Consider the following 20,594-nt stretch of genomic DNA (forward strand, 5'->3'; position numbering starts at 1 on the left):
GATGTACAGCACAGAAACAGACTGTTTGGTCCAACTTGTCCATGCCGGCTAACTACCCCAACCCAAACAGCTCACACCTGACAGCACACGGCCCCATATCCCTCCATTCCCTTCCCATACATATACCTAATCAAATGCCTTTTAAATGTTGCAATCAGACTAGACTTCACCATATCCTCTGGCAGTTCATTCATTAAACGTACCATCCTCTGTGTGAAAAAGTTTTCCCTTAGATCTCTTTTGGATCTTTCCCCTCTAACCCTAAACCCATGCCCTCTCGTTCTGGACTCCCCCACCCCAGGGAAAAGACTTTGTCTATTTATCCTATCCATGCCCCTCATGATTTTATACATGTACAGTTACAACGTTTAAAAGACATTTGGATAAGTTCATGAATGCGAAAGGTTCGAAGGTTTATGGGCCAAACACTGGTAGGTGGGACAAGTTTAGTTTTAGAACATACTGTTCATACTGAGGGTCTGTTCAGTGCTGTCAGACCCTGTGACTGACCTGTACTGGTCTTAAAACCATTTTATTACCTCCCCCCCCCCCATAAAGATCCACTTCTTTGTCGTTCAAAACTCAGATGAACTTCGCCTTAAATATGTTCAATGACCCCACTTCTGTACTCAATTCCTCTTCGTAATATTGCCTTGCTCATTGACTGCTGCATCTGCCCAACAACTGGCATTGACTGGTGTGGAGGGACTCTGCGACCCCTTTGTACATCCATACGTCATTCCTGATGAAGGGCTTGTGCCCGAAATATTCATTTTCCTGCTCATCAGATGCTGTCTGACCTGTTGTGCTTTTTCAGTGCCACATTTTTCGACTTCCACCTCTAGTCCTCACTTTCTCCACATTCCAATGTATCACCATTTAAACAATGCACTGTTTTTTTTCAAACAGCAAAGGCTATAAATTCACATTGCGCACTGCTCTTGCCATGTGTTTGCCAATTGAGACACAGACCTGGACCAACTCCGGGAAGAGGCAAAACACTGAGTTCTGAACAAAACCCGGAGCACCACTCAAAAGATCGGCTCTGTTTACCTTTCCACAGATGCAGCTCGACCCGTTGGCTTTCTGCAGTATTCGCTGTGTTTGTTCTGCACAATTGCTGCTTTCCATTAAAGAACTTCAATCCCTGTCGTCTGGTAACAGACCCGAGTCAATTCAATAGGTTCTTCCGATCATTAACCTATCCATTCCCACCACTTCTTCTCCCATCATTGCCAACAGCCCCTGGAAATCTCAAGTTAACCTTCTTTGCTCGAAAGAGACCATTCCCAAACTTGGGAATGTCTCCACAAAATGGAAATTGCTCATCCCTCGACATGATGCAAGTGTTACAATGGGGAAGAGGTTTTGACAAAATATTGTCAGTTAGCAGGTGGAAAAATGTTCAGGACGTAAAACAGAAATCCCAGTCTCCAGCTTTGTGAATCTTCAGAAACTCTTTGGGAAGCGGAATTACAGGGGAATGAAGAATGAACTGTCTGACTGAGCAGAGACAGTCCAGACACCGTCCCCTTGTTTAAGTTGCTGATTGACTCTGATATTCTGGCGACATGAACTGACCCGAGACATTGAAAGAATTCTCTGCACATCAGGAATTCAAACCCATTCTCGGCTCGGGGCCAATGAGAAAATTCGGGAAGAGGCAAAACACTGAAAGGCTCGGAGGGCGATGGCCCCGGTGTAGGAGAGCTCGTTCCTAGTGTCATGGATGTACCTGCAGATGGTGGGATCAGACTGTCCCCATGTCTCCATAATGAATGTCCAAGGCTTTATTATGGAAAAGTAAAACTGATAGAAGACAATGGTAATTCTGGGCGGGGCAATTTGAGTTATGAATTGAATAGTAGCTTCCTCAAAGAGACTGTGCAGGCGAGCACTTGACCTGTTTCTGTGGTGCAATTGGTCAGCGCGTTCGGTTGCGAATCGAGAGGTTGGTGTTTCAAAACCACCCTAAGGCGGAGCTTTTTGTTGTTCTCGCTCCTACCGTTTCCTTGGCTGCGAAGGCGCGCGTTTTTAATGGCGTCATGAAAATGTTTCCCAACGGAAATTTTCTCCACTGAGGAAGCACAGAGGGGTTTCTGAATTGATTGAATTTCTAACGTAAAGGACTGCGGATGCTGAGAGTCCGAGACAGAAAGACAAACGGCTGGAGAAATTCAGCAGGTTTGGCTGTACCTAGATAAGGAAAAAAAAAGAGTTCTCAAAAAGGTTTTCTCTTATTCTCTTTCCACATATGCTGCCTCACCTGCTGAGTTGCTCCTGCAATTTCTGGTTTTGTTTTTAACTGAATGCCCACGTCATCTTTCGGGATGAAACACCCAGACTCACCATTTGCAGATATTTAACCCTTTCAAAACCTGTGAAGTGATTGGATTCAAACAAACTCTGCAATGATTCACTCTTTCTCAGCTCCACAGGCAGAGAGACCTGGGAAATGAAGCTGTCAGTGTTGATCTGCATTGGTGGGCCGCGGGGTGAATGCGATGGATATGAAATCCATTGCGGTTTCCCCACGCAGGTGTGAACCCTGCCGACTACATTTGAGAAACGTCGTGAAAAAGAAAGATAGATCGCTCCACGGTTTTTTAAGATGCAAATCAGTGGAGGAGTTGAAATATTTCAATCACATTGGGAGTGGTCGGGAATCTGCAACCCACTGCCTGTCAGGGTGGAACAAGCAGATACCCACAGAGCTGCTTTTGAGGCAATGAGTCAAGTATTTGGAAATGAGACGAGAACAGTGAAGGGCGTGAAGTCGTGATCGAAATGAAGCAGACACCTGAGGACAAAGGTGTTTTATTTGCCAGTGAAACATATTGCTTTACAAAGTTGGGACTATGGAAGGGAAGCAGTGACGGTGATTATCTTTGGCTGTTCCTCTTGTGAATGTTCCCATTGCTGCACATGTCCGTGTTAACGTCAGAACTCTGCAGCATGGCGGCGTCAGGTACGCACAGTGCCAGGGGCGCAATGGTTGACGCATTTGACTCCAGCTACCTGTTTGAAATACAGCTCACAGCTTCTTCACATACCCCTATTAATCTTTCTCATTGTCCTGAAGCCGGCATACGGTTTGAATTCCTGATCTGCAGGAACAAGACTCTTTTCACTGTCTCACGTCAGTAAATGTCCCTGAGAATATCAGTCACGTCACAGTGCTGTCAGAGGAGGGGAAGCTGAAAGAGACCCACACGCTGCTCATGCGCACATTTCACTTTCTCCAACTCACTGCCACAACCTCTGCGTCTCCTGGGAGTGGAAAGGGAACAAACACCAAAACCCAGTCTCAGCTTTGTAAATCTTCAAGACATGGGAAAACTGTTCGTCCCTTCGAATCTTCCATCCTGAGCTGACAGCGTTGATTTTAAATGGCTGTGCAGTCAGTGCCGATTCGTTTGGCTGAAAAAATCTTCCTTATCTCATCCCAGCATTTCTTGCCACAGAGAACTGTGCGGCAGAGTTCATGTATATATTTCCTTGTATGGTATTTTGTAAAAAACATTCGTTTGTTGGTTGTTTGTATAGGGTATTTCAGGTTCATTAGGGCTGTTCAAGTGTGTTGGTAGGTTTGTGGGCTGCCATGATGCTGAGAAGATCGAGTTGTCTGGACATCATTTCACAGATGTCTTTCATGTAAAGTAATGTGCTAGGGGTTCTGCAGACGTTGTGTCTGCTTGTGTCAGTTTGTTGATGTGAAATCGGCACACTGGGTTTATTGGGTCGGCAAAAGTGAGGACCGCAGATGCTGGAAACCAGAGTTGAAATCAGAGTGGTGCTGGAAAAGCACAGCAGGTCAGACAGCTTCCAAGGAGGAGAAAAATCGACGATTCAGGCAAAAGCCCTTCATCAGGAATAGAGGCAGGATGCCTCCAGGGTAGAGAGATAAATTGGGGGTTGCTTGGCCGAAGGTAGTAAAGAGTACATTAGGTGAATGGGGGTGCGGATGGAGGTGACAGATCAGAGAGGAGGGTGGAGCGGATAGGTGGGAAGGGAGATTGGCAGGTAGGACAGGTCATGAGGACAGCGCTGAGCTGGAAGGTTGGAACTGAGGTAAGATGGGGAAGGGGAAATGAGGAAACTGGTGAAGTCCGCATTGATGGCCTGGGGTTGAATTTATCCGAGGGGGAAGATGTGGCGCTCACCCTCCAGACATCGGGTGGGGAGGGAACGGCGATGGAGGAGGCTCAGAACCTGCATGTCCTCGGCAGTGTGGGAGTGGGGGGTTTGAAATGTTGTTCCAGAGGGCGATGGGGTTGATTGGTGCGGGTGTGCTGGAGAAGTTCGCTCAAGCGCTGTGACTTGACTCTGCGAGGAGTCTCCTATCTCCCCAATGGAGGGGAGACCGCATACAAGAAATGACATTGTTGGATGCACAGGTGAATGCCTTCTCACGACCGTGGCCTGGATTCGATTTCCGGGCAGGAAAGAAATCTTCAGTAGAGGTGTCAACAGCTAACCGCAGCTCCCTGGTGGTCTAGTGGTTAGGATTGGGCCTTTTCACCGCCGCTGCCCGGGTTCGATTCCCGGTCAGGGAAGCAATTTTCATGGGAGTTGAAGGTTGCCCGTTCTTCTTAAATGCGCTGCACGGTTATTTTTTGATCTTCGTAGTTCCAGGGCGCTGCAGTGTGTCGTGGCTCGTTGAAGTCCTGTTCTGATTCAGATTTGTTTGTATGTGTAGGGATGATTGCTTCAGTCGTTAAGTTCTTGGTTCGCATGCATTGTTTTCCTGTAGATCCTGTTTTGAATTTACCATTGACTGTTCGCTCTTGTGTGACATCTAGAAATGGCACTTTGTTATTGTTCTCCTCTTTTGTGAATTTTATGCCAGTAAGGATATTGTTAATGGTGTTGTAGGTTTCCTCTAATTTGTTTCATTTTTTGATGACAAAAGTGCAATCGCTGTAGCGGACCCAAAGTTTGGGTTGGATCGTTGAAAGGGCTGTTTGTTCGAGTCTCTGCATTATTGCTTCTGCTAGGAATCCTGACACTGGTGGTTTCATGGGTGTTTCTTTGATTTGTTTGTAGGGCTTGTTATTGAATATGAAGTGGGTGGTAAGGCACAGTTCCACGAGGTTAACAGTGCTATCTTTGCTGATGAAGTTGATGCTGTGTTGGTGTCTTTGGTTGTTCGAGTCGTGTCTTCAGTTTTCTTTGGCCACGTTGATGTTAATGGATGTGAACAGGGCTGTTATGTCAAAGGACAGCATTATTCCATCCTCTTCTATCTTAGTGTCTTTGGTGTTCAGGAATTCTTGGACGGAGTAAATGGAGTGGTGTGAATCTTCGACTTGGTGTTTTAGTCTTCAGTGGAGGCCTTTGACTAGTCTGTATATTGCTGTTCCAAGTAGTGAGACTTTGGCGTGAGTGGTCTCCTGAATTGAATTGGAGGAGAACAACAACGAAGTGCCATTCATAGATGTCACAGTAGAGCGAACAGTCAATGGGGAATTTCAAACTAGCATCTACAGAAAAACAACACACACAAACCAAATACGTAACTGCAGAAGCAATCATCCCAACACCCACAAACGAGGCTGCAATGACATTATTTCAACGAGCCACTACACACTGCAACACAGCGAAATTATGAAGAACAGAAGAGAAATACGTATGTAGTGTATTTAACGAGAACAGGTACCCAAGAAAACCAGTCCGCCGATTTCTCATTGACGCTTCCAAGCTGACTCTCAAAAATTCGGTTTGTTCCTCCATTCTTTCCTGTTTGTTTTTTTGTGGGTTTTGAAAGCTTTCCCAATCCTCTGACTGAGTATTGGAGTTGGGAAGTTATGTTGTGGCTGTAGAGGACATTGGTTGGACCACTTTTGGAATATTGTATGTAATTCTGGTCTCCCTCCTATCAGAAGGATATTGTGAAATTTGAAATTGTTCTGAAGCACCAATAGGTCCACAGAGGTGACGGGGACCTTCTGCTTCCCTGAGTGTGGGAAGGCCTTCAGTGATTCCTCTGTACTGCTGACGCACCAGTTGGTCCACACCGGGGAAAGCTGTTCTCTGGCCCCAAGTGCAAGATGGCCTTCAGCAGTTCTTCCCACCTGCTGAGACACCAGTGGGTCCACACTGAGGAGAGGCCGTTCTTCTGCCCCGAGTGCAGGGAGGGCTTTGCTCTTTCTTCCGACCTACTGGCCCATTGGTTGGTCCACATGGGGGAGAGATCGTTCAGTTGCCTTAAGGGCAGGAAGGCCTTCAGCAATTCCTCAGCCCTGCGGAGACACTAGTCCGTCCAAACCGGGGAGAAGCCGTTCTCCTTCCCGAGTGTCGGAAGAGCTTTACCCGCTCCTCCACACTGCTGAACAACCAGCTGATCCACCCGGAGGTGGGTCCGGAGGGTGTTGGCGGAGGGGTGGAGGCCATTCTGCTGCCCTGAGTGCGGGAAGCCCTTCAGCAGTTCCTCCGCCCTGCTGAAGCACCAGTGTGTCCACAATGGGGAGAGGCCCTTCAGCTCGCCCGAATGTGGAAAGAGGTTCATATTTTCCTGCAACTGTCGGAAGCACCAGCAGGGGCACCAACGCTCCCAGCAACCAGATCCCACCAGTGACGCTGCCTTGGGTCACCCCCCAGGACTGAACATCCTGCCAGTCCTGACAGTTGGTGCAGTGGGAGAATAGGTGAGCTGTTTTTGTTTTCTGCTGGACTGCAATTGCCTCCCCTACACCCCACAACCACAACCCCATGGTGGTTCAGGGATTGCACTGCTGTCTCATGGCACCAAGAACCCAGGAATAATTCCACCCTTCGGGGTCTGTGTGCAATTTAGGGAGGGTAGGAAAATGGATCTGACTGGGTTACTCTTCGGAAGATCAGTGCAGATGTGTTGGTCTGAAGGACCTGTTTCCACATTGTAGGAGTTCAACCATACGATGAGCTTTTCTTTCAGTGGACACTGCTGCTCAATGAGCCCGGGACTCCACATTGCCAAATGAAATGATCCAGAGAAACCTAAGACCGCAAGACCATCGGAGCAGAAGTTAAGCCATTCGGCCCGTCGAGTCTACTCTGTCATTCGTTAGTGACAAATGTAGCGCAGATGAGATTAGCTTCCGTGTGAAACAGGCCATTTGTCCCAACAAGTCCACACCGACCCTCCGAAGAGTAACCCATCCAGACCCATTTCCCTCTGACTAATGTACCTACCTCTACGGGCAAGGAAGCATGGCCAAAGACCTGCACATGTTTGGTTTATGGAAGAAAACAGGATCACCCAGAGAAAACCCACGCAAACTCTGGGAGAAAGTGCAAACTCCTCACATACAGTCACCAAAGGCTGCAATCAAACCTGGGCCCCCGGCACTGTGAGGCTGCAGTGGTATCCACTGAGCCACTACACACTGCAAGCCGAAGCAGGCAAGCAGCAGTTTGGGAGAATACAGCAAGCCAGGCAGCCCAAGATTGTGGAGTAGTCAGCGTTTTGGGTATTAACCCTTCTTCCGGACTGAAAAGTTGACTTCTCTGTGAGAAATGATTTACGGGAATGTTAGAACATAGAACATAGAATATAGAACAATACAGCACAGAACAGGCCCTTCGGCCCACGATGTTGTGCCGAACTTCTATCCTAGATTAAGCACCCATCCATGTACCTATCGAAATGCCGCTTAAAGGTCGCCAATGAATCTGACTCTACCACTCCCTCGGGCAGCGCATTCCATGCCCCCACCAGTCTCTGGGTAAAGAACCCACCCCTGACATCTCCCCTATACCTTCCACCCTTCACCTTAAATTTATGTCCCCTTGTCACACTCTGTTGTACCCGGGGGAAAAGTTTGTGACTGTCTACTCTATCTATTCCTCTGATCATCTTATAAACCTCGATCAAGTCACCCCTCATCCTTCGCCGTTCCAACGAGAAAAGGCCGAGAACTCTCAACCTATCCTCGTACGACCTACTCTCCATTCCAGGCAACATCCTGGTAAATCTTCTCTGCACCCTCTCCAAAGCTTCCACATCTTTCCTAAAGTGAGGCGACCAGAACTGCACACAGTACTCCAAATGTGGCCTAACCAAAGTCCTGTACAGCTGCAACATCACCTCACGACTCTTGAATACAATCCCTCTGCTAATGAACGATAATACTCCATAGGCCTTCTTACAAACTCTATCCACCTGAGTGGCAACCTTCAAAGATCTATGTACATAGACCCCAAGATCCCTCTGTTCCTCCACCTGACCAAGAACCCTACCATTAACCCTGTATTCCGCATTCTTATTTGTTCTTCCAAAATGGACAACCTCACACTTGGCAGGGTTGAACTCCATCTGCCACTCCTCAGCCCAGCTCTGCATCATATCTAAGTCCCTCTGCAGCCGACAACAGCCCTCCTCACTGTCCACAACTCCACCTATCTTTGTATCATCTGCAAATTTACTGACCCACCCTTCGACTCCCTCCTCTAAGTCATTAATAAAAATTACAAACAGCAGAGGACCCAGAACTGATCCCTGCGGAACTCCACTTGTAACTGGACTCCATGCTGAATATTTACCATCTACCACCACTCTCTGACTTCGACCGGTTAGCCAGTTTTCTATCCAATTGGCCAAATTTCCCTCTATCCCATGCCTCCTGACTTTCCGCATAAACCTACCATGGGGAACCTTATCAAATGCCTTACTAAAATCCATGTACACTACATCCACTGCTCTACCCTCATCCACATGCTTGGTCACCTCCTCGAAGAATTCAATAAGACTTGTAAGGCAAGACCTACCCTTCACAAATCCGTGCTGGCTGTCCCTAATCAAGCAGTGTCTTTCCAGATACTCGTAAATCCTATCCCTCAGTACCCTTTCCATTACTTTGCCTACCACAGAAGTAAGGCTAACTGGCCTGTAATTCCCGGGGTTATCCCTATTCCCTTTTTTGAACAGGGGCACAACATTCGCTACTCTCCAGTCCCCTGGTACCACCCCAGTTGCCAGTGAAGACGAGAAGATCATTGCCAACGGTACTGCAATTTCCTCTCTTGCTTCCCACATAATCCTAGGATATATCCCGTCAGGCCCGGGGGACTTGTCTATCCTCAAGTTGTTCAAAATGTCCAACACATCTTCCTTCCTAACAGGTATCTCTTCTAGCTTATCAGTCCGTTTCACACTCTCCTCTTCAACAATACGGTCCCTCTCGTTCGTAAATACTGAAGAGAAGTACTTGTTCAAGACCTCTCCTATCTCTTCCGACTCAATACACAGTCTCCCACCACTGTCCTTGATCGGACCTACCCTCGTTCTCGTCATTCTCAGGTTTCTCACATACGCATAGAATGCCTTGGGGTTATCCTTGATCCTATCCGCCAGGGATTTTTCATGCCCTCTCTTAGCTCTCCTAATCCCTTTCTTCAGGTCCCTTCTGGCTATCCTGTATCCCTCCACTTCTCTGTCTGAACCTTGTTTCCTCAACCTTATGTAAGCCTCCTTCTTCCTCTTTACTAGACATTCAACCTCCCTCGTCAACCAAGGCTCCCTCACACGACCATTTCTTTCCTGCCTGATCGGTACATACATATCAAGGACACGTCGTATCTGCTCCTTGAAAAAGTCCCACATTTCCACCACATCCTTCCCTGACAGCCTATGCTCCCAATGTTGTAGGGGGTTGGAGGATATGAGCTACAGGGAGAGGCTGAATAGGCTGGGGCTGTTTTCACTGGACCATCAGAGGCAGAAGAGTGACCTAATAGACGTTACAAATTCATGGGAGGAATGGACAGTGTAATAGACAAGGCCTTTTCCCTGGGATGGGGGAGCCCAGAACTAGAGGGCAGAGGTTTAGGGTAAGAGGCAAAATATATTAAATGGACAACTTCTTCATGCAGTGGGTGGTATATATATGAAATGAGCTGCCAGAGTATATGGATCAGGTGCTGTCAAATGGGACTAGATTAATTTAGGATATCAGGCCAGCATGGACAAGTTGGACCGAAGGGTCTGTTTCCACGCTGTACGTGTCTCTGACTACTGGTCCTGATGTAACTTTAAAATATAGTCCAAGTAACTTTGAATAGTTCAATCTTGTTGAGCGCACCTCCTGAAAAGTTTCAGATGAATCCCTCTGAGCGATACTGTTTAAACATGCTGAGTTGGACAAAGTATCCCATCAAGTTCAACACAAACCCAGAGATGAAGAAGTCAGAAGTCAGAACATCAAGGGGACCAAAACTGAGAGAGATCTTGGGTTGCGGGTTAGCAGCTCCGAGAAAATGGAGTTGTGGGTAGACGGGGTGGTGAAGAAGGCTTTTGGCATGCTTGCTTTCATTGTTCAGAGCATTGAGCACAGGAGTTGGGACGTCTTGTTGCAGCTGTCACACATGCCACACAACAACGATCGGCGTGACACTGCCCCCCCCCCCCTCTGACTGGCTGTCCCTTTGAATATTTGGGGGAAGATTCGATCCACCTGCCTGTTTTTGGCTCATATGTACTTATCCAAATAATTTTAAACATTGTAACATTACCTGCATCCACAACTTCCTCTGACAGTTCATTCTACACACGAACCACCTTGAATGTAAAAAACGTTGCCCCCCTCCGTCCTTTTTAAATCTTCTTCATCTCATCTTAAAAATATACTCCCAGACTTTGAAATCCCCTACACTTCAGGAAAAGACACTGGTTATTCACCTTATCTTTGTCCCTCATGACTTCATAAACCTCCATAACCTCCACCCTCAACCTTCTACACTCCAGTGAAAAAAAGTCCCAGCCTATTCCATCCTTAAATCATTCTGGCAACATCATAGTTAAAAATGGTTAGCTTTAAGAATTGACTGAAAGGGCAGTGAACACTCAACCAGCTGATAGTGGATCTGAAATCACATGTAGATCAGATTCGGACAGCAGGAAATCAGATAAGTTTTTACAATAAACCATAACAGTTTTATCATTAGACTCTTAATTCCAGACTTATATTGAATTCAGATACCACCATCTGCCGTGACAGGTTTTGAACCCAGGTCCCCAGAACATTACCTGGATGAATAGCCTGGTGAGAATAAAGTCGGCCATCGCCCCCCCCCCCCCCCCCCCCCGGACGCATTGCCTTATTGTGTTTAGAGGTAACAAAGGAGCAAGAGGTTTAGCAGCTGCTAAGTTGTTGATGTTACACAAGGGAACATCAGCACTCTCAGTCATAGCACATACTGAAGACAGGACCCTGATTCAGAGGTAAGGGCTCGGGAACCATAAGAAATAGGAACAGGAAAATGCCATTCAACCACTTCAGCCTGCTTCTCCATTCAGTAGGATTATGGCTGATCTGACATTCTCCACATCCACTTTCCTGCCTTTTTCCTGTAACTGTTCATCCCCCGTCTGATCACGAATCTATTGATCCTAGTTTTAAATGTGACATGAAGGCTGTCAACAGAGTTACTTGGATGTGGGAGTGGGTGTGGGCGGGGGGGGTTCAGGTCGAACTTGGGGACTAAAACAATGGCTTCACACTTCACAATATTTAACTAAGGGAATGTTTATAGTTTATAGATAAAAATTCCTGAAGAAGAGCTCATCCCCGAAACGTCGATTCTCCTGCTCCTTGGATGCTGCCTGATCTGCTGTGCTTTTCCAGCAACACATTTTCATCTCTGATCTCCAGCATCTGCAGTCCTCACTTTCTCCTAGAGACTCCCATGGAGTCTCACACAGTGACACAGATGTACAGCACGGAAACAGACCCCCTGGTCCAACTTGCTCACCCGTCTATAGTTCCCTGGCTTTTCCTTACTACCGTTCTTAAATAGTGGCACCATGTTAGTCACCCTCTTGCCTTCGGCCCCTCACCTGTGACTATGGATGATACAAATATCTCAGTGAGAGGCCTATCAATCACTTCCCCAGTTTCCCATAGAGTTCTAGGGTCCTCCTGATCAGGTCCTTGGGATTTATCCACTTTTACGCATTTCAGCAATTTCTCACCGGTAATGTGGACATTTTTTCAACATGTCACCATCTACTTTCTCACATTCTATATCTTCCATGCTCTTCTCCACAGTAAACACTGATGCATAATATCCGTTCAGTATTCGCTCCCCACACCCCTCCTCCCCCGATCTACTGCAGCTCCACACAAAGGCCGCCTTGCTGATCTTTGAGGGGCCCTATTCTCTCCCTTGTTATCCTTTTGCCCTTAACGTATTTATAAAAACCCTTTGGGTTATCCTTAACTCTATTTGCCAAAGCTATCTCATGTCCCCTTTTTGCCCTCATGATTTCTCTCTTAAGTATGCTTGTACTGCCTTTATTCTCTTAGGATTCACTGGATCTCTCTGTCGATACCTGACGTATGCATCCTTCTTGATCTTAACCAAAATCTCAATTTCTCTGGTCATCCAGCATTCCCTACACCTACCAACCTTTCCTTTCACCCGAACAGGAATATACTGTGTGTGGACTCTTGTTATCTCATATTTGAAGGATTCCCATTATCCAGCAGTCCTTTAACCTGCGAACAACTGCCCCCAATCATCTTTTGAAAGATCTTGCCACATACCTGAATCTTCCTCCAATTTAGAACTTCAACCTTTAGATCTGATATATTATTTTCAATCACTATTGTAATGTTAATAGAATTATGGTTGCTGGCCCTTAGGTTTTGCACCCTCGCCAGTATGTACATCCACATTGTGAATTAGAAAATTTCCTTGTACACACTGAACAAATTTCTCTATTTGGCGGATAAGTAAATGGGCAGGAGTTATACCTTGGGTCCACTCTTCCTTTATTCCCATCAACCCTAACCCCATTCCCACCCCAATAGTCCAACGGCACTTTACCTTGCAACTGCCAAATGTGTGACACCAGCCCATTTACCTGCTCCCTCCTCACAATCCAAGGGCCCAAACTTACCTTCCCGGTGAAGCAGCACTTTACCTACTCTTCCCACAACCCAGTCTACTGCATTTGCTGCTCACAATGTGGTCTCATCTACAATGGGGAAAACGATGCATGAACTGTGTGACTGCTGCACAAAACATCTACATTCTGCCCACAAAAAGACCTTAGCTTCCAGTTGCCTGCCAATTCCACACCCCACCCTGTTCCCTGGCCAACATCTCTGTCTCAGGTTTGCTGTTGTGTTCCAGCGAAGCTCAGCACCAACAGAACGAATAGCACCGAATATTACACTTTGGGGACCATACATCCCTCCGGTCCCAATATCGAATTCAATAATTCTAGGGCCTGAAATCCTTAGTTTCCTCGTCCTTTCCACACACACCAAGCCTTGTTATCACATAGTCTGTCATTACACACTGCCTATTCTTAGCCACGAACTGTCTCCATTCACCCTCCCACACGGATGGTTATCAATTCCCTTTCATGTCCAACAGTTCTTCCCTCGCTTTGGGCTCTGTCCTGATCTATCATTTACTATATCCGCCTTCCTCCCACAATATCTCCTGCATATAAACCAAAGTTTTCCCGATCACCATCGGTTCTGTGGAAGGATCACCGGCAACTCCTGTTTTTTTTTGTTTCTGATATACAGCATCCGCAGTTCTTTCAGCTTTTTATTCAGGTAGAGTTGGAAATTGTTTCGAGAGACAAAAGGAGACGGGGGTGGAGAGAGAACAGACATGAACTGTTCATCTCCATTGTTACTCATAACGTAAAATCATTGTAGTGCGATCACTTCCCTGAAGTATCAATAGAGGAGATGGGCAGTCCGTGGGTTTGTGACGCAACGTTAGCGCGTTTGACTTCAGATCAGAATGCTGTGTGTTCAAATCCTGTGCCGCTTCCTGTCACCAACTTCGTACACTTCAAATTAAGAAAAGCGTAAGTTTGCTAGAGGCATCTGTTGAGCCAAGTCTTCTTTGCGGAAACTTTCGATCACACCGGAATCTTTGCTGTCAGTTTGATTTGTGAACACGGTGTCAGGGAGGTGGTGTGTCCATTGTTTGGGTAAATGCTCAGCTCCCCGCAATGTGTGAAGTCAAACGCAAACTGATCATCCCGGGATTGATACACAAAGCCGCTTCGTTCAGTTAGTGACAGTGCGGTGTGAGTAAAATTGTACAGATATTTTTACAAAATAATCCAGAGACTCCCAGCTTTATGTTTCAATCTATCAGTAGAGTGACAGCGAGTTCAGATAGAAATATTTCCCACCAACAGCAAATCCTTTCCTCTCACTGGACACAGTTCAAATTATCTTTGTTCAACAGAAGGAGTGGGAACTACAGTCTGACGGCCTCTCTCCACATTAACGGTGAGCCTGAATTTTATCAACGGTGTCAGTAAAATCGAATGGCGGACACTGATTTGGTCCAGTCGAAATTTTTGCCAAGCGTAATTCACCGAGAGGATTCTGCTGTGTGAAACAGCGTGGGGAATTACTGCAGGGCCTCCTGCGCATGGAACACACCGCAACTGATGTGTTTCACCTTCACCAGTTAATTCCTATCTCGGAGAAGAGAGGTTTGATGATTCGGATCATAGCAGCCAGACAGAGAACAGGAGAAGAGCACTCAGACCTTCACAAGGCTTGTCACCACAGCTGGGTCATCGTGGCCCGTGTATCAGTATGGGATAGTAATCTGCATCCACTGACTGGAAGCACAGCAAATTGGAGTGCAGGTGGGACGATCACACAGGAGAAAACAGCTTCGACCTATCAACTGGAGTGATTCCCAATGCGCAACTCCGCTCACTTCAACTGAATAACTGTAAACGAATTACTCAGTGATTCAAAGGAGTACTCGGTTTTGAATTTGCGTTGTGGCATATACCTTCGAGAATGATGTCAAAACAACTTCATTGCTGTGATGGAGTATCCTGTTGGGCAGAATATAGCCTTTGTCAAATTTCCTACGTTCTGTTCGTCCAACTCCGATTTCACTCAGAATCACGAAATGTGTGACAGCGCAGACTGAGGCCATGCAGCCCACCTTAGCTCTGCTGGCTCAACACAATATATAAATAAGTGTCTCATTCTGTCGCCTTCTCCCTGTAAATCTGCACATTGTTGCATTGAACATGCCCACCGAATTCCCTTTTGTGTCCATAGAATCTGCCTCTTTGTCACTGGCAGACAGCCACTTACTATCCCCACGCCCTGTGCGAAAACAGTCTTCCTAATGTCACTTTTACTTATTTTCCTGATGACTTTCAATCTCTGCCAAATCGTTCTCGATCCATCCAGGCCTGTGAGCAGTTTCACTGCATTAATTCCTCTGTCTAAAACCCTCATGACGTGGAAAACTTCAATCAGCCGAGCTTTCAGCCTTCTGTTCACCAAAACAACTGCCCCAACTTTCCAATCTACCTTCATGACTGACATTCCTTGTACACAGTACCATTCACGTTAACCTCTTCAGCGCCGTCTGCAATCACTTCACTTCCCCGCTTCCTGAAGTATCACCCTCAGAATTGAGCGTAATACAGGTGGAGGATTCATTCAGACTCGGATTGCGCAGGCGAAAAGTCTGCAATACTTGTTCTCACTTTGAGCAAGTGTTTCCATTCGCCGTGTTCTCTGCAATGATACCTCTGTCCCATTCCTAATTTAGGCAGTCCTATCTGATTTAACGAAGCGGCTTTTTGAGAAAACTGACCCGGCATTTTTGCTCAGGTCAATTTACGAAATGAGGGTTCGCCTGGGATTGGAACCCGGCACCTCCCACCCGTCTGTATAAGCTAGAAAACCCAAAGCTAGCATCATACCCCAAGACCAATGAGTCAAAAATCATGTGCGTGCCCACATCCTGAAGCAACTGGGAATTGTTCAGTAGGAAATACATTGAACATTGCTCCCAGAATTACAAGTAGCAATGAGTTTCAAGAACATCTGCTCCTCTTTCTGTCTCCCTGCTCCCAGGACGCTGCTGTTTATCCCGTCTCCAGGAATGAACCATTTCGTTTCTACTTACAAGCTGTGCTGGTGGAAGGCAGAGACAATTCGCTCTTCTGCTCTCTCACGCTATTACGTGAGGCAGGAGAAGTCAGTTACAGTCATGCGTAGGAAATGGGCAACTTTGAGCTTGTTCCAAAGGTGTTTTTAATGGAGAGACAGAAAGATGCTGTGCTGTCAGGACAGAGAGAAATGGACACCGGAGACTCTTCCCTCAGGTAAATTGATATGAGTGCATTTTTGTGTAGCCTGCATGGTGTTCAGAATTTGTCTTGACACAGCAATCCTGCAGAGAGTCTTTTCTTACACGGGCGTTGGTTTCTTTAATGCAGGAAATGGACTAAAACAGCAAGTCATGTGTTTCAACTTCACCGGTTCATTGCCATCTGAGCGAAGAGGTTTAAAACTTGAGATCAGAACATACAGACAGAAAACTGGACAAGACAACTCAGAGCTCCACAAGTGTGCCAGCGCAACTGTGTAAATTTGAATTGTGTATCGATGTACATACTTAACTCAGATGCCCGAAGTTTTGGGAAGCAGATGACAAGACAAGGAACATACCAGAGCGCCGTTATACGGGAAAGCTGCTAAAGACGACATTGAGTGAATAGGAGAAAATGGTTTCGCTTCTGGCTTATGATCCCAGCATGCACCCGCTGTGCCATTCTCCTGCTTTTCGAGAGATGTATTCAGCTTTTCATCGGGCGTGTGACTTGCATGTTCGAGAATGACGTCAAAAGATCTTCACTGCTGTAATGTCATGTGCTTTTGTGCAGACATGTCGCCGATGTGCAAATATAAATTCAGAGAGTAATGTACATTGGAGACTCTGAGCCAGCTGAAACTTGCTCAGTGTGAAATGCATTCCACATTGCTCCAAGAATTGCAAGCAACAGAGTTTCCAGAACATTTGCTTGTCATTCTGTACCCGGGGCGCTGATGTTTGTCTCATCCCCAGGAACTGGACTATCTTCACTGGCGGATAATGAAACCAATTTGTTCCTAGTTGCAAGCTGTTCTGGGGGCGGGGGTGGGGGTGGGAGGGAAGAGTCCATTCGCTCTTCTACTCTCTCTCTCAATCCCTTGGGGTGAGAGGTATCAGTTACACTCGTGCATGGGAAGTGAGCAACTTTGATTGTGAACTTGCTCCAAAGGCCTGTTATTGGAGAGATAGAAAGATGCTGTGCTGGCGGATCAGAGAGAAATGGACACCAAAGACACTTCCCTCAGATAAATTCATATGAATACATTGTTGTGCAGCCTGCTTGGTGTTCAGAAATCGTCTTCACGCAGCAATCTTACGGAAAGTCTATTGCAAAGTGGGCATCGCTTTCTTTGCTGCGACCGCGCAACAGTTAACATATGAGCCCTAAGTGTCCCAGATGAAGAGAATCCAAGAGAAACCTTCCCTCACTGAGAGTCATCCCCACGGCCCTGAGCTGAGGGACTGCAGGCAGTCCAACTCGGAAAGGACGGTTAAAAATGAACGTTGTTTCTCCCTCAGTTTGTCTGTCCCAGAGTCAGGCATTGGGACAGCATAAACGTGTAGCATCATTCTCCCGCCGACAGAGGCGGTTCAGCCCATCGAGTCACGGCAACTTTCTGTCACTTGTCTCTCTCTCTGAGGTTATTTACAATCGGTGATATCTGTTCTAATAGTAAGGGACAGTTTCTGACATGCTTGTCATTCACGTCCGACCCGGTGTGGCGAATTACTGCAGGGAATAGACGAAACCGCAAGGCATGGGTTTCAACTTTATCATCTCATTGGTATCTCAGAGAAGTGGTTTTGTGAATCAATTCATAGGAAACTGACAAAGAACAGGAGAAGACCACTCAGACCTCCAAAAAGCATGTTACTTGACCCTTGTGAGGTTCACGAGTGCATTGGCATGATATAGGGCATTCAGACACTCAGACACTCAGGAAGTAGGTGCAAAGGCAAGATACAGAACAGAGTACAGCACCATTACAAAAGGAAGCTGCTCAAGGAGACATCGAGCAACAGCAGAGGATGGTTTCGATCCATTGAACTCTGCGTTATGGGCCCAGCACGCTCCCGTTTTCCACAGGTCCCTTCCGCCATTTGTCCGGCGCGCTGCAGGCATGTTCGAGCCTGATGTCAAAGATCTCTACTGCTGTCTTGTAATATGGTGTTGCGCAGACGCATGGAGGCTGTGTAAATATAATCTTTTTTCTCACTTCCCACATTCTGTTGGTCGAACTGTGATTTCACTCTGAATCACAGCCTGTTTCACAGTGCAGACGGACGCCATGCGACCCACCTTCGCTCTGCTGGTTCGACGCAGTAAGTTAAGGTGTATCTCTATTCATATCATTTGCTTGCCTTTACGTGTTTTTCTGCATATTGTTACTTTAAACATGACCACCGAATTCCGTTATGCGTCTATTGAATCTGCCTCTTTGTCAATGTCAGGTGATTCGCTGACCCTAACCACACCCTTCCTAATATCACTTTTAGTTCTTTTCCTCATGACTTTAAAACTGCCGAATCATTGCCGATCCTTTCAGGCGTGGGAGCATTTTAACTGCATTACTTTCTCTGTCTGGACCCCGCATGACTTGGAAAGCTTCAATCAGGTCAGATTTCAAACTTCTGTTCTCCGAGGAGAGCTGTCCTAATTTTCCAAACTACCCTCATCGCTGATATTCCTTGTACACGGCACCACTGACGTCAACGCAATAGTACATCATTTCACTTCCGTGCTTTCTGCTCCATTTGTACTCCAAGCAGCCCAAGCTAGTTTAGCGAAGGTGCTTTTTGAGAAAGTTAACCGGGCACTCTTACATAAACCAGGAAACGCGGGTTGGTCTGAGATTTGAACCGGGGTCATCCGGTAAGACTGTACACGAGATGACTCAAAGCGAGAATCGTACCCACCAACCAACGAGCAGCACAAGCACCAGCGCAGCACTCCCGCTCCACCTCTTCAACCAGTTGAGTCTTGCTCAGTGTGAAACACGTTTGAGATTGCTCGAAGAATTGCAAGCAGCAAAGAGTTTCCAGAACAGCTGTTCCTCATTCTGTCTCCCTGCTGCTGTTTGACCCGGGCCCTCTCCACCATTTTGTTTCTAAACTTTTCTCGAACACCGGAGTGACCAGTGACAAGCATTGCCCTCCTCAACACAGGACACAGAGAACAACAGAAGACCACTCAGACCTCCACGAGGGTGTCATCTCAACTGTGCATACTGGGCCTGTATATCAATGTGAAATAATTATGTCGAAGGATTTTGGGAAAGAGATGAGTAGGCGAGGTGCAGAACAGTGCGCCATTATACGGGAAAGCTGCTAAAGACGACATTGATTGAAGAGGAGAGATGGTTTCCCTTCTGGGCGATGCTCCCATCATGCACCTACAGACATATCGCCGTTGTGCAAAGATAAACTCTGTCTAAATTCCCACATTCTGTTTTTTCGAATTGCGATTTCTCTCAATAGCACAAAATTTCAACACTCGCAATGTTCAAACGTTAATAAAGTACTCATAGATATATTTAGCGAACACCTGGAAGAAATTCTTCCAAACTTACCTGGGGAATTTCGGTTTGAGTGCTCTTGAACGTTAGGTAAAAGGAAGGGAAATTTGCCTCGAGGCTGTGTAATGTCGAGATGTGTTCCCCATGTAAACTGATAGTGGTTGACCATCCCAGTGCTTCCCGATGCAGGGTTGCTCTGACACACAGGGAGGTTTCTTTGATAAACTGTCCCGGGGGCTTCCAGCCGCGCTATGATGTCATGGGGAGAGCCCCCCGGTGATTGCCTGCAGTTGCTGTGACACAATAATGATGCTGGCCCCGGGACAGGAATACGAATTGGTTCATGAGTCACGTAGTACGGAGTCAATCTATGGAAAGTTCATTCAACTTCACGGATTTATATATGAGAGTAGGTAAATGGGCAGGGCTTACACCTCGGGTCCACTCTTCCTTCACTCGCAACACCCCACACCCACCTCCCATTGTCCCAAGGCAATTTCCCCTGGAACCGCCGAATGTGTAACACCTGTCCATTTACCTGCTCCCTCCTGAATATCCAAGGGCTCGAACATACCTTCCAGGTGAAGCAGCACTTTACCTGCACATTTGCCACAACCTAGTCTACTGCATTCGTTGCTCACAGTGTGGTTTCCCCAACGTAGCATGAAGCATAAACAGGGCGACTGCTTCGCAGAACATCTCGGTTCTGCCCGCAAAAAAAGGCCTTGAGCTTCTGGTTGCCTGTCACTTTAACACGCCACCCTGTTCCCTGGCCAACCTCTCTGTCTCAGGCATGCAGCAGTGTTCCAGCAAAGCTCAGCTCCAGATGGAAGACCAACGCCGCATTTTCCACTTGGAGATTCTATAGCCCTCCAGCCTTCAACATCGAGTTCAATATTGTTTGGACCCGAACTCCCCCATGCCCTTAACCCCTACCACACCCACACGAGGCCTTGTTATCACATCGCCTGCGGTTACACACGACTTATTGTTAGCCAGGAACAGTCTCCATTAACAGTTAGTCACCCTCCTACACAGATCGTTATTCACTCCTTTGTCCCTCAAATGTTCTCCCTCTGAACTGGTGGCAAAGAGAGCAATGTGGGCTGATATCCGAGCCAGCTGTTTGTCCCAACTCCAGGAACAGGGCTCTCTCCATTGGCGGATAAATAAACCATTTTGCTGTTGCGTTGACGTGAGGAGACT

This window comes from Chiloscyllium punctatum, chromosome 36, assembly GCF_047496795.1.
Source record: "Chiloscyllium punctatum isolate Juve2018m chromosome 36, sChiPun1.3, whole genome shotgun sequence".
Classification (NCBI taxonomy): Eukaryota; Metazoa; Chordata; class Chondrichthyes; order Orectolobiformes; family Hemiscylliidae; genus Chiloscyllium; species Chiloscyllium punctatum.